Genomic DNA, 12501 nt, shown 5'->3' on the forward strand with positions numbered 1-12501 from the left:
GTTTTATTCGCAGTACATCCAGCTGGTGTGCGAGCATCTGAACTTTCTTTTGAATTCACTTTTGGAACTGAATTTCTGCTATTTCCTATTTTATGGTTTGTTATGGTGTTTTCTGACCCCTAAACTCACACTCTCCAAGGTTATGACCATTAATGATGACAAAGTAATCACCTTCTTTATTTTCCCCTTTGACTTCTATTATTTAGCAAGGCTGCAAATTCTTTTTGTGACCACTTATGAAAGCAACGATGTCTAATTCACCAAAACCCCTTTCTTTAAAGGCAGATCCCAAATAATCCAAGTTCTATCGGGAAGGCTCCAGCTTCTGCATGGAATGGAAGTAATTATTCAGCCATTGATTAGGAAATCAAATATACAAAGACATATGAATCTGGCTCTGTCTCTCAGAAAGCTCTGTGAATATCCAGTTTTACTTTCATCATTCATTTGAAGCAGTTTTAGATCTCTCAATCATGGTATCTCCTGACAAAGCATAAATACAAATACTGAGCAGAAAAGGATTGTAACTAGAAATAAAGACCTGAACACCTTCGACATGTACTTACACTGGGCAGCAGCAGCAGCACGGAAGTGTTACAGGGTCTGAAACCTTCATTTAGTACCAAACTTTAACACAGTAAACACAATCAAATGCAAAGTTGATGCTTGAGAAACTAAACTAAGAATTCTCAGAGATCTTATGAAAAAATGCCTTTCCAAACACTTTCAAAGGATTATCAAGAGGTTAAGTGGTGTTCACGCTTATCCCACTGTGCTCTGCACAACACTGCACAGCAACTCACAAACACAAACACCTATCTAAGGGGAAAATGTCCTGGGATTCCAAAGACTGACATTACAATTAAGAGAGAAAGCACAGGAACGTCACTCGGCTTGTGGTGACATCCAAACCTACTTGCAGGGTTATAAAGCTAATTCAGAGTCACATACGCTTTTCCTATACTTTAAACATGTATTTTCAGAATGATTTAAGGATTGCTGCTTTAAAACTACTATAACTGAAGGCAAACCTGCACAAGAACAAGTGAGCACTCATGGCCAGGTCCCTATTCTACACCACTTACCATCAGATCCCCCATACAATACCCAGATCTCTTTCTTTTCTTTTTAATGGGCTTTCTCTGACCTTCCTAAAATGCAATATAGGTTGTTCTGACTTTGTTTTTACAACACATAAAGGACATCCACAAAACACACCATGCCACTGCTTCTTGTTTTGACAGAACATCAGTTTCTGGTCTGCCTCATCAGAAAAAGGAGGAATCTTTGCATCAGCCCTTTCAATGTACCAGAGTTTTCAAAGCATGAAACTACAGCCGTCAGCTATCCAACACAGGCCATGGAGGTTTGTCACTATCTCTGCATCAAACCTCGAGCTAGTGCTAGTATGTCTTCTCAGGAGAAAACTACATTTGATTTAAAGACTTGCAGTCACACAACACTTCCTACAGGAAATGCAGTGTTCGGAATCCCAGTTAGTTTTGTACATTAGTTAAGTGAGGATGTCATCTATCTTCTGACAGGGCATCCTCAAGGTCTGAAGTCAAGGATTACCACCACAGGAGAGCAGATCATTCTGAAACCCATCTCTTGGTGCTATTTCATGAGAAACTGTGGCTGCCACATTTCAATGCCTGCATAAAGTAACTCATATCTTAGACTAACGCTGTAGGACTCCGTAACTATGAAAACTGAAAGTCTTTTACTTAACTCTCATTTAGGAATCACTTTAAGCGTTGGTCTTTAAATCTAAAATACATTTAACTGCTGCTCACGGATCCGTTTCAATCTAACCAATCTAAGGCACGTAGGCATGAAAACAATTGATGAGTTTCAAAATAGCCAAACACACATCCAAAAGCATTATACAGTAAGGGTCACCTCTACAGCAATTTAAGAATACAGTTCCTGCTAGACAGTAGGAAGGCACAGTCCTGCACAGTCAGCGTCGAGACACTTACTTACTGCTTTCAGGTTTTAAAACTAGACACCTTTTCTCCAAAGGTTTTGGGGGAGAAGGAGGAACAAATGATGCCTGACTCAACCTTCAGAGGGGCAGCACCACATTTTTAGGATTTAGTTATAAACCACTGAACCGAGTTTGTAATGGAAATGTTGGCAGACCTCTACTGCAATACTGATGGCACTCCTGTAATTAAGAGGACCACGTATCTTCCCGTGATTCCAAAGCCATGGAATCCTCCATGTGCCACAGGAACACTAACTCAAATTAGAAAAAAAACCCAAAATAAACTAACAGCTCTGCTTCCTCCCTCAGAAAAATGCACTGACATCATTTGAGACACCAGAGTTCATTTTGCCCTGGAGTCCAATACCCAGATTTCATGCGGATACCACATCCCAGCACAGACTGGGATGCCCTTTGACAGGAACTTCTGGCTTAACAGGACAGGCAGTCTCAAGACTTTTCATACATCTGGGTAAACGTTCTGTACAATACAGATGTGATGGTATCAGTGAAAACTTCCCAGCTCCATGGGTCTCCTTTTAATTTACATTATAATTACTTGGCAGAGAGATACCTGGAAAGAAGATCTAGCAGGTACCAACGGACCCACTCCATTTAGAGCTGATATTAACAGGACTCATGTTTTCTTTGAAATGCATTGTTGGGGGGGGAACACAAAAACACTGCTTATTTTTCAAAGGTTTTCTTGAATTCAGAAAGTATAAATTCTACTGTGACAGTTAAAAACTGGCAGAGATGGAAATGGACTACACTGTGTGACCCTTTGCACATACATACAACAGACATGAAATACATCTCAGTATTAACAACAGCAACAAAAAAGATAAATAGGATCTCTATTATAACTTAAAGAACAATGCAACAAATGATCATTATTAGTTAGAAAGCAGAATACATGTCAAGCATGCGATACAGTTTTCTATAGTTACATGTGAGTATGATCAGATTGGTAATAAGTATTAGCAGCAACTGGAAAAACTGTCATGGCTCGTTGTAGGAACATATATACCAGCTGAGATGCATTACTAGTATTTGCTAATAGGAGACCATTAACCAAAATCCTGTCACCAAGGGACTGATGGAAATGTTTCATCAGCTCCTAAAGAGAGGGATTCAGCTGACACTTTCATTTTTGTGGTTTTAACTTCTTATATTGTTCTTTTAAATACACATAAAGTCTCATTTCAACGGAACCTTAACTTAGAATAAGTTGCACAGCTTACTTCCACGACTGGACTAGGTACTGCTACCAGTAGGTACCACTTTGATCTGTAAACTAGAAGAAGTTCCCCAGGAGAGCAGAGAATAGACTGTATTTTGCAGATAAAAGGCAGTAGTAAAAAATCGTTTGAAGCAAAATCCTTTTAAACCCTGGGTAACAGAAGTCAATCCCTAACTTTCAAACAGACACACTTAGCGTGGCAATGAAATGTCCTAATGGTTTGTCACTAATAGTGTGAATTACATTTACCAACTTAATGTCCAGGCAAATCTACTGGGTGTGAACACCTTCAAGCTGGTGTTCACTCGTGACCGATGTGATCTGAATGAGTACAGCAGTAACACTTTAAACCTCTGGCAGAGCAGGCACTTCCCGAGTGCCAGCACTCCAATCCTGTCCTGGGGAACAGCCCTGCGGAGGGTTCAAGGCCAGAGGAGAATGAGGGATTGAATATTAGCAGTGATTAAATCTGTCATGGAAATCCAGCAGTAGATATGGCCTTAAAGTGTGACTGTAATATCCTGTCTGAAAAATCTTCACGTCTTTAATAACATGTCTATCTTTTCCCTGCCCGAAGAACTTTATATTAGTATTTTCCATTCAAGAGCTGCTGTGTATCTGCGTGCTGCTTATTAACTCTTCACTATCACTTTATTTTACATCCCTACCAGTTATTTCACTACTTTCAAGGCAGTACAGCTGAAAATAATTCTTGCAATGGTGCTGAGTGCCAGTGACTCTGTAACAGGCCTAATGCAGTTCTTTAGGTGAACACATTGGAAGTTAATTGTGGTCCTCACAGGAGTGGTTTTTCCAAAAGGAGTGGATTTAATTTTTCAGCCACGTCCTTGCACTGGGACTACAGGAGCTGACAAACAGGCTCAAACTCCAGCTTCTGAATCCCATGAGCTCTGGACTCCATCATCTCCACAGGCAGACTGGAGACCAATGTACAAGACTCAAAGCACTCATAACAGCAACTCTAATATTCTTTCTTTTGAATTCCTGGTAAGAATACAGGCAGCAAGCCCTCTGCACCCCTCACTGGCTCAGATCCACCATTCATGCTTCACCAGGTTCACTAATGTTAGTTTCATCAGAGCCAAGAGAGTACAGAAGGAACTCAGGACAAACATTAGTTCTCCAGTTTCCCACTTGCTCTTTATGTTTCCCACACAGACAACCAGCAAATCATTACAGCTGCAACGGAGCTCTTTAGATTTACAAACAGGCAAAGAACTATCTCAACCAGGATTTATACTGATGGAATTACTGAATCCAGGCAGAAATTTGACCCAATATTCTGAAGTTGCTGAATAACTGCGAACTAAGACAAGTGTGCATCACAGCAGCATGTTTCTCATGTCATCAAGTCTCACAATCAGGTCATGTAATCTGTTGAGTTGGCTAGTGTGATACCACAAAGCTATTTGAAACTGCTGGTGTTGGAAGCAGTAAGTTATCAAATCATCCCCATTAAGGTTTTAACTGCTTTGGATTTTTACTCTTCTGTCAACATAAGTTATTACATCCAAAATTCCTTTTCTGTGATGCTAGGATGATTTGCAAATTGGATTCAAACACGAATTATGTTCAAAGATTTATTAGTTACTGGTCAGAACCCATTTTAAAAGCATGAAATCTGCAAAGCAACACTGTACTGCTCTTCTGAAACATCAAGAAGTTTCCAATATGTTGTATACGTTGTTTTCCAAACAGATTTAGGGCTGACATATCTTCTGTCCTCACCCCACATAGTAATAATTACACTGAATGAACACTCATCAAGTGATATAAGTGCTCAAAAAGAGCAAGAAAGTACAGTGAGAACAGCTCTTGACACACCAGACAGTCATTGAAAACATGGGCTCTAGAAGACTTCAGGAACACAAAAAGCTTTGAAAGCTCCTGACCTCTGATCTGGAGATGCATAGTAGCAACCAGCCAACCTGGCTGCGTTCAGGACAGGTTTCAGATTCAAAACTAAGCACACCCTGCCAGCCAAAACCTGAGAAGACCCAGATAAAGGTAAAGCATACGGTTACTGCCTTCCTTGTGTCTCAAAAGTTGGTAGAGGATTTGTTCTTGTTGAGAAAAGGAAGGAATCCTTATTCTTCTGGAAGACTTAATTTGTAATCCAAACATTAAGTGTTTGTAAAAGTACTCATGAGCATCACTCAAAACACCAGGGTATATCCATGGGGATATAACAGTACACGCCATGCCAGCCTTCCCACGCCTGGGGTGCTTGCTGTGCCAGGGTCACCGTGGCCCTGCCGCATAGGCTGCGTGGAAGACCCAACTACACACAGTTGGATGTGACATGTTAAACAAACAAACCAATCGGCCAACAACCCAAACCAAGGAACAGCACAAAAAGTGCTCTGTGGAAAGGAAGTGTCGTGGTTTGAGCCCAGCCATTAACTCAGAACCACGCAGCCGCTTGCTCACTCCCCTCTTCTTCCCCCCAGCTCCCGGAGGGATGGGGAGGAGAATCAAAAGAATGCAACTCCCATGGGTTGAGATAAGAACAGTCCAGTAACTAGGGTATAACACAAACCACTGCTGCCGCCACCAATGATAATAATGATAAGGGAAATAACAAGGGAAGAGAATACAACCGCTCACCACCCGCCAACCCATACCCAGCCCAACTGAGCAGCGATCTACCCCTTCCGGGTAACTGCCCCCAGTTTATACAGTGGGCATGACGTGCTGTGGTATGGAATAGCTCTTTGGTCAGTTTGGGTCAGGTGTCCTGTCTCTGCTTCCTTCTGGACTCCCCTCCTCCCTGGGAGAGCATAAGACTGAAAAGTCCTTGGTTGGAGTAACCATTACTGAACAACTACTAAAACCATCGGTGTTATCAGCGCTGTTCCCAGGCTGAAAGTGAAAAACACAGCACTGCACCAGCTACTAAGAAGAAGAAAAATAAGTGTTACACCTGAACCCAGGACAGGAAGGTGTTGAAACAGATGCTGCAACACCGGGCCACTGGGCAGCTAAAGAACAGAATAAGCTCATGAGCAACCATCTGATAGATGGAGAAGTGCCCTGTTTTTACACTATGCTGCTACCTGTATTTTCAGTGCACTTTAATGAAAAATAAAAAGCAAAATCGGTAGTTTGCCATAGTACTTCTTGCTAAGAAGTACTTCAAACTTCCCTCCTTCCTGAATTCACTGCTATGATTTCCTTCCAACAGAAATGTGTGCACTGTGCTTGCAGTTCCCCTGTAGCAGCAGCAGCATGTGAAAACCTCCTGTTACTTGAACATATTAACAAGAGCCATGTCCTCCCAGTGATCCTGACAAAATAAACTCCACTTGTGTTTTACAAAGAAACAAACCACACATTGCAACTAGAGGCAGCTGGCAGCACCATCACTGTGATGAGCGTAGGTTCACTCTAAGATGTGTGTAGATCCGAGGTTTGACGTCCCCTTCTTACAAACATACTCCTGCCCCATCAGTTTATTCTTTACTAAACTCCAGCCAAACCTGAGGCTCTTGGGCAGAAATCCTACCTCACGGTTTTATTTCTCAGTTTCAGGATGTGACACAGTTTTGCCACAGTCATTTTTGAAGGAATTGTCTGATGAGAGATCAACTTGTCAGTGACAGAACACAGACACCCAGTCCTGTTAGGTACCATGACCAAACCTCCCCCCATCCCGTTCATACATACCCAGGGAACCTGCTGGTCACTGGCACTGCAGGATGGCAGCACTGCCCCCAGAGCTCTACACACAAGACGGTGACTAGTCACCAAAAATACTTCCTTTGGAATATGACCGAGCTATGAAGCCTGTTTAGTTTAAGTTTGAAAATGAAATGCCATTTGCTAAATTCTGACCATTACAGACAATACAGTTGCTTAATTTCTGAGTATAAATTTCATGCATAGAAGTTACCTGGTAACAATAAAGCTGACTTACAATTAAGAGCAGTTTTCCTGATTAGACGAGCATGAAAATCTAAGCAGCCAGTTAATGCCACGGTTCTCTTACTGACGTCGCAACAAGGACAATTATTATTGCTGCTTAACACGTTATCTGCATCAGTGTCTTAAACTGAAGATTCCTTGTCCTATGAGCTTACAGAGATATGGATTGATTTATTGTATTAATCTTTAATACCTGACCACCTAGAGATTTCATTAATCTGCTTATTATGCTCTTTACTGTAGAAGGAAGTATCCCAGTTTGACATACACAATACCTACAGGCACTGTTACCATCTTCTGTCATCTGAAGTGAAGGTTATGGACTTAACCACTGAATGACTGCACAGGTAACCAGCACATTCCCCACCTGTATTATTGTCTGCGCTCCTCCGTATGTCATGGAAATCATAGCAATCCTTTCCTATCTCAGCAGTTTTCCTGGAGTTTAAGTCTGGTTTATTTGAGTGTCATCCTGTGATTTCTTCAGTCTGTTAGTTTAAAATAAATCCTTAAAACTTAAGCTTCATACACTGAAGTGCTCAAAGGTTTAGGAGTTCTGCAGCGTAAGATACTTGAGCAATTCTTAGAGGTACACAGTAGAAGCTGGTTTATTCCCAAGAGCTATCATTTGAGTTCTTCACAATTTACTTTGAATTCTTCTAACCAAAATAAAACGCGAGATGTAATTCAAGCTGTATGCAAAAGTAAAAGAAGGCAAAGATCATCTGCTCAGAAAAGAGCAAAGCCCTCTGCAGGCAGCCACAGAGAAAGCCCAGTCTCTGGAAGGTGGCGCTCACCCCGGCTTTAACGTCCTCGTGGTTGAGCTGAGTCGAAAAGCCACAATGGGGGAAAAAAAAGCAGGAATAAAAAGTAGCAACAAAACCCCCAGATGCTGCATAAACATGACTTACCTCAAGAGCAGTGTTTAAATATTTATCTTTCCAATAATCCCCAGGCAAAGTTCATTTACCCACGCTAGCTCCATGTAATTTATTTGTGGAATATGCATCAGACTCAATCTAATTTTGGAGAAAGGAAATTAAGAGTGAAATAATTTAGGTGGCCTTTCATTCAGTTTTGCCTTCCCAGAAACAGGCAGGAAGAGCCCTAAATCAATAAACAAGCAGCAGAAGATGTCCTTGCTCCGCTCTCGTTGGTTTTCACAAAGCACACAGTCCCAGGATAGCCGGGGCTCAGCCACCAGCAGCTCTCGGCACTGGCAAGGCTGGCCCTGCAGGACAGCAGCAGCTCCACACGGAAAGCACTGTTTGTCCCAGCAAGCACCAAGAGCGATGCAGAAACGTTGAGTCAGATTTTCCACTGCCTTGTACCTCGACTGAAGAAAGCAGATCTAAAATCCTATCTGTGTGCAGTGAGGCTTTACACCTGCTTTACACAAGTGGGGAGCCAAAGGAGAAGCTGACAGGTTTTGTATCGTCTTTTTAGAAACGGGGGCATTAAGAAATCTAAAAGCTGAGGTGGATGAAAAGAGCAAAGCTTTAATTTAAATGAATTTTAATACACACCTTCTTATGCTTGAATTGGATTAGTGTGCTGGATAACCAAGAAGAGACAAATGTACCTCAACTCTGATTTCTTCATTCAAAACAGAGGGTTAAAATGGCTTATAAACTATAGAAGTGTCCTACAGAGGCAGCAAAATGCTGGGCCACACCAATTCCCACCACATGGAATGGGAGTTGGTTTGACACTGGCTATTCCAACCAGCCCCTGCACAGCAGAGGCCTCCAGCTGCCAGCAGCCCCACCTCGTAGGGCTGGGTCTAAGGCACCAATTTCCCTGGTAGTCACTGACATCAGTACAAGTTTTGACATGATCTTAGTGTGTAAGGACACTATCAAGTAAACCTGAACCTGGAAATCAATCTAAAACACCTCTGTCCCCACAACTGGTTTTACCTAATTCAACACAGAGGCAATCTGATGGGAGAAAAATCTTCTGTTTTCAATACCTGTACAGCAAGAAACCAGAAACTGCCATTAAGATAAAACACATGAAGTATAATGGCAGTGAGTCAGAAAGAGCAGTTCTCACAGATCTCTCATAGAAAATCTGGAGAAAACTTGTCTTCCCCAAGACAAATTCCATTTTGATTATATTCTATTTTGATTCTAGCATGTCAATTCCTATCATTCTAGCAACTATTTTAGCAAACTTCTGCCTCTAAAACCAAGCAGCATTTTGCAACCTTATAAAAACAATCACCCAAACTGCTGTGACTATAAACTGTACGGTGTTTTTTTACTGTAGTATTTTGGAAGCGACAGCTATAAATACCCTCCCTTTCAAAGCAGGCTGCAGGACATATGGAGGCACTGCAATTTAAAATCCATGAAAGCTCATTTGCTTTGTGAAACAGTATCCTAATTTGGAATTTTCTACTTGATTGTAAAGGGTTTTTTTTTACAGGATGTGTACCGTGGTCGTATTGGGGGCAGCACTGAGAACTCAAGGAAAGCATCAAGAAAGCACCAGATAAACTATGAGTGTGGCAAATCCTGCCTATCGTTCTAAAACAAGATCCATTTGCCACAATGGAGAGAAATCAGATTGATACAGATAAAGGCTCATGCTCTGTAGGCTGCCAGAAGCTCATGTACAGAGCAGGGAGCCCAGCCAAATGACCCTGTGTAGGTTCAAACTGCTTGAGAGCTGGAAGGGGCCCAGGCCAGGCAGAGGTGGTGCTGCAGGGCTGTCCTATGGACACACGGCTGCCAAAGGCTGATCCATGAGAGCAGAGGGCAGGCACTGGGAGGAAGGGTGGGAAAGCAGCACACAGCATGAGTGATGTGGCAGTGCTGCCTCCCCCCCGTCAGCTCTTGGGGTGATGCGCCTCATTCCTCACCTTTTGTCCCCAGTAACTCCTGGGGAAGAGATGAGAGCATCAGGAAGTCAACATGAATCTGTTCTGGAGCTCAGGAGGAGCTGTGTTTCAGGGCTCTGTGGTATGGCATCCAACAGAGGAGACTTAGTGTCTACTGCAGGTCTCTGGGGGTGTTAGAACAGAAAGAAACAGTGGTAATTCATGACCAGAATGCTGTTGACGGATGCTAATGCTTCAGAGTAGAAATTAACAAGGATCATGAAAACCCACAGTACAAAAAGCTCCTCCAGAACCAAAAGTCCTGCACAAAACTGGAAGTCCTATTGAGAAGAGATGACGCTGATCATAAACTTGACTGTAGGCAGGTGTCCTGCCTTGTTTTGATGTTGTGCACATCAACAAATACAGATTATCCCAATTCCTGTCTATTTCCTTGCATTTTACTAGAAATCAGTTGTTCAACACTAGACTTATGTAGCTAGACAGAAATGAGAACGTGCCACATGTTCTTCCTAGGGTGTCAATAATGAATGGAAGGAACCAGTGACTATCCCTTGATAAATGAACTTTGCTGTTATTACCAAGCGTAGGCTGTATCAGGATGTAACCAGGGAGTGGGCACTATTTCATCCTGCTACCCCTCATCCTTTACTTGTGTTATGACATATTTTGCTATGATATCATGGCAAGGAAAACTGGCATCATAACACAGAGCACAGTGCAAGAAGCCCTGTACTGCTGGTCTGCATACACAAATAATAGAAAGACTGGGGTTTTGTTCAGTCTGCTTATATTTATAAAACCCTGGCAATAACTACTGTACTATTATTTAAAATACAAGATTATTCTGCTTAAAAGTTAGTCAAGGAATATTTCTGTGTCTTTTGGGAATGATCTTTGTGTTTTACAAGGTCAAGCTCTAACTGTGATACAGACTGGTTGCTGAGCTTAGGGTTTCTTTTAAACTCTGTAGAAGTTATTTCCCTAATACAATGAGAACTCCTAACCAGATACAATATAAAAAAGGACAATGCAACTTCAAGCTAAGATGCTTGCTGATACTGTTCAGCAGTAAAAGGTACTCCAACACTGCGCTGCTAGTGGTAGAAGCTACAACTATCAATATTTATCTCCTCTGAGAAATGGACTAAAAATGCATTTCCTTGCATTTGGGAGAGCATGTTCCCGAGCATAGAGATTTCCAGGCTCAGCAAAATCCCTTTCAAATGCTATGATGGAAATACGTCTTTGTCTAAATGCTGGTGGTAATTTGACAAAACTTACTGTTTCAGAATGAAGCTTTATCAGAGAACAGGAGTTCTGCTGAGGCCTTGAAAACTGTTGCCCTTTTACGTTTTGATATGACTGTGTCATGAAGAAATGAGAGATACACCTACCAAACCCCTGCTCAGTCGCTGGACCTGCATGGGAAGCAGAACAGCCAGTTTTAAGGACTGGTTTTGAATGAGCAAGTCCAGGTACCCTGGGACTGACCGTGGCATGTACCTGCCTTTCTGCTCTTGTGACAAGTTGCTTCATGTTGGGGTTGAGAAACTTTCCTAGCCACAAGCTTCTCTAGAACCCACAGCCCCACTGAAAGGTCCTGTTGTGTGCAGCATGTCCCAAAGCATGTCCCTTCCATGCTGACTGGGTGTACACACACCTACAGGGACCTTGTTTATCGACATTTCTGATGGCCACTGGGTTCTCGAAGTGTGATCACGCTGTAAATTCTCCACCTATGTTCAGAATGCTTTGCAAGACTCTTGAAAACCCAACTGGATTATTTCAAGGGTAGCTGCAGGCAATACTATATAAGATCATAACTAAAGGGTGCTTGCATGGCCTTTGCGAGATTTTGGGTTAAGCATTTCAGTTGAAATGATTAAATTCTCAGCTATTTCTGAAAGTTAGTTGTGAATTTTTAACTTGTCACAAAACTATTTTTGTTATGAGCGTAGTATTTTTAATCTGATTGTACAATGAGTATGTACAGGACGTGCAGAGAGTAGTAGTTTGATGTGCTGATCTAGACAACCTTAGGCAAAGCGTGCCTTAGTTAACCACGAAGAGGTATGCCTGGGAGCTCAATGTTACAGAAGACACTTTGCCCAGCATATTTCTTCACTGCAGTAATCAACTTGGTCTGTTTAGATCATCTATAGCAGCAGCCATGGAATACCACCTGGATATCAACCAATGGCCCTCTGTTCATCACTTCCTAGTCCTACTGCCCTAAGTCAGACTTGAGAATCAACAACATGCAACTACTGACCGCAGAGGCCATCGAAATACGTGCTTGGATTTGGTCTTGTTCCATGCCTTGAACTTCCTGTGTAAGGGTACAGCCTCACATCTTTTTTACCTTTTCACTCACATAAAAAGCTTCCTCTAGGTGAGAACAGAGTTGGCAACAGGTCTAAATCCTTCTCAGGTGTTAGCCCTGGATTTAGGTCCAGCCTTATGATTTAAAGCCAA

The 12501-nt window shown here is 42.1% G+C and overlaps 1 protein-coding gene across 1 annotated transcript in view; it reads right to left on the reverse strand.

The window, feature by feature from the left end:
• The window catches only part of SYN2 (synapsin II), a 171797-nt gene that overhangs the window by 46960 nt on the left and 112336 nt on the right, over positions 1 to 12501 (reverse strand). The window lies entirely within an intron of this gene.

The sequence above is a fragment of the Pezoporus wallicus genome, unplaced genomic scaffold (genome assembly GCF_028554395.1).
Source record: "Pezoporus wallicus isolate ANWC-B61680 ecotype Strahan unplaced genomic scaffold, APGP_CSIRO_Pwel_v1 contig_5935, whole genome shotgun sequence".
NCBI classification, from domain to species: Eukaryota; Metazoa; Chordata; class Aves; order Psittaciformes; family Psittacidae; genus Pezoporus; species Pezoporus wallicus.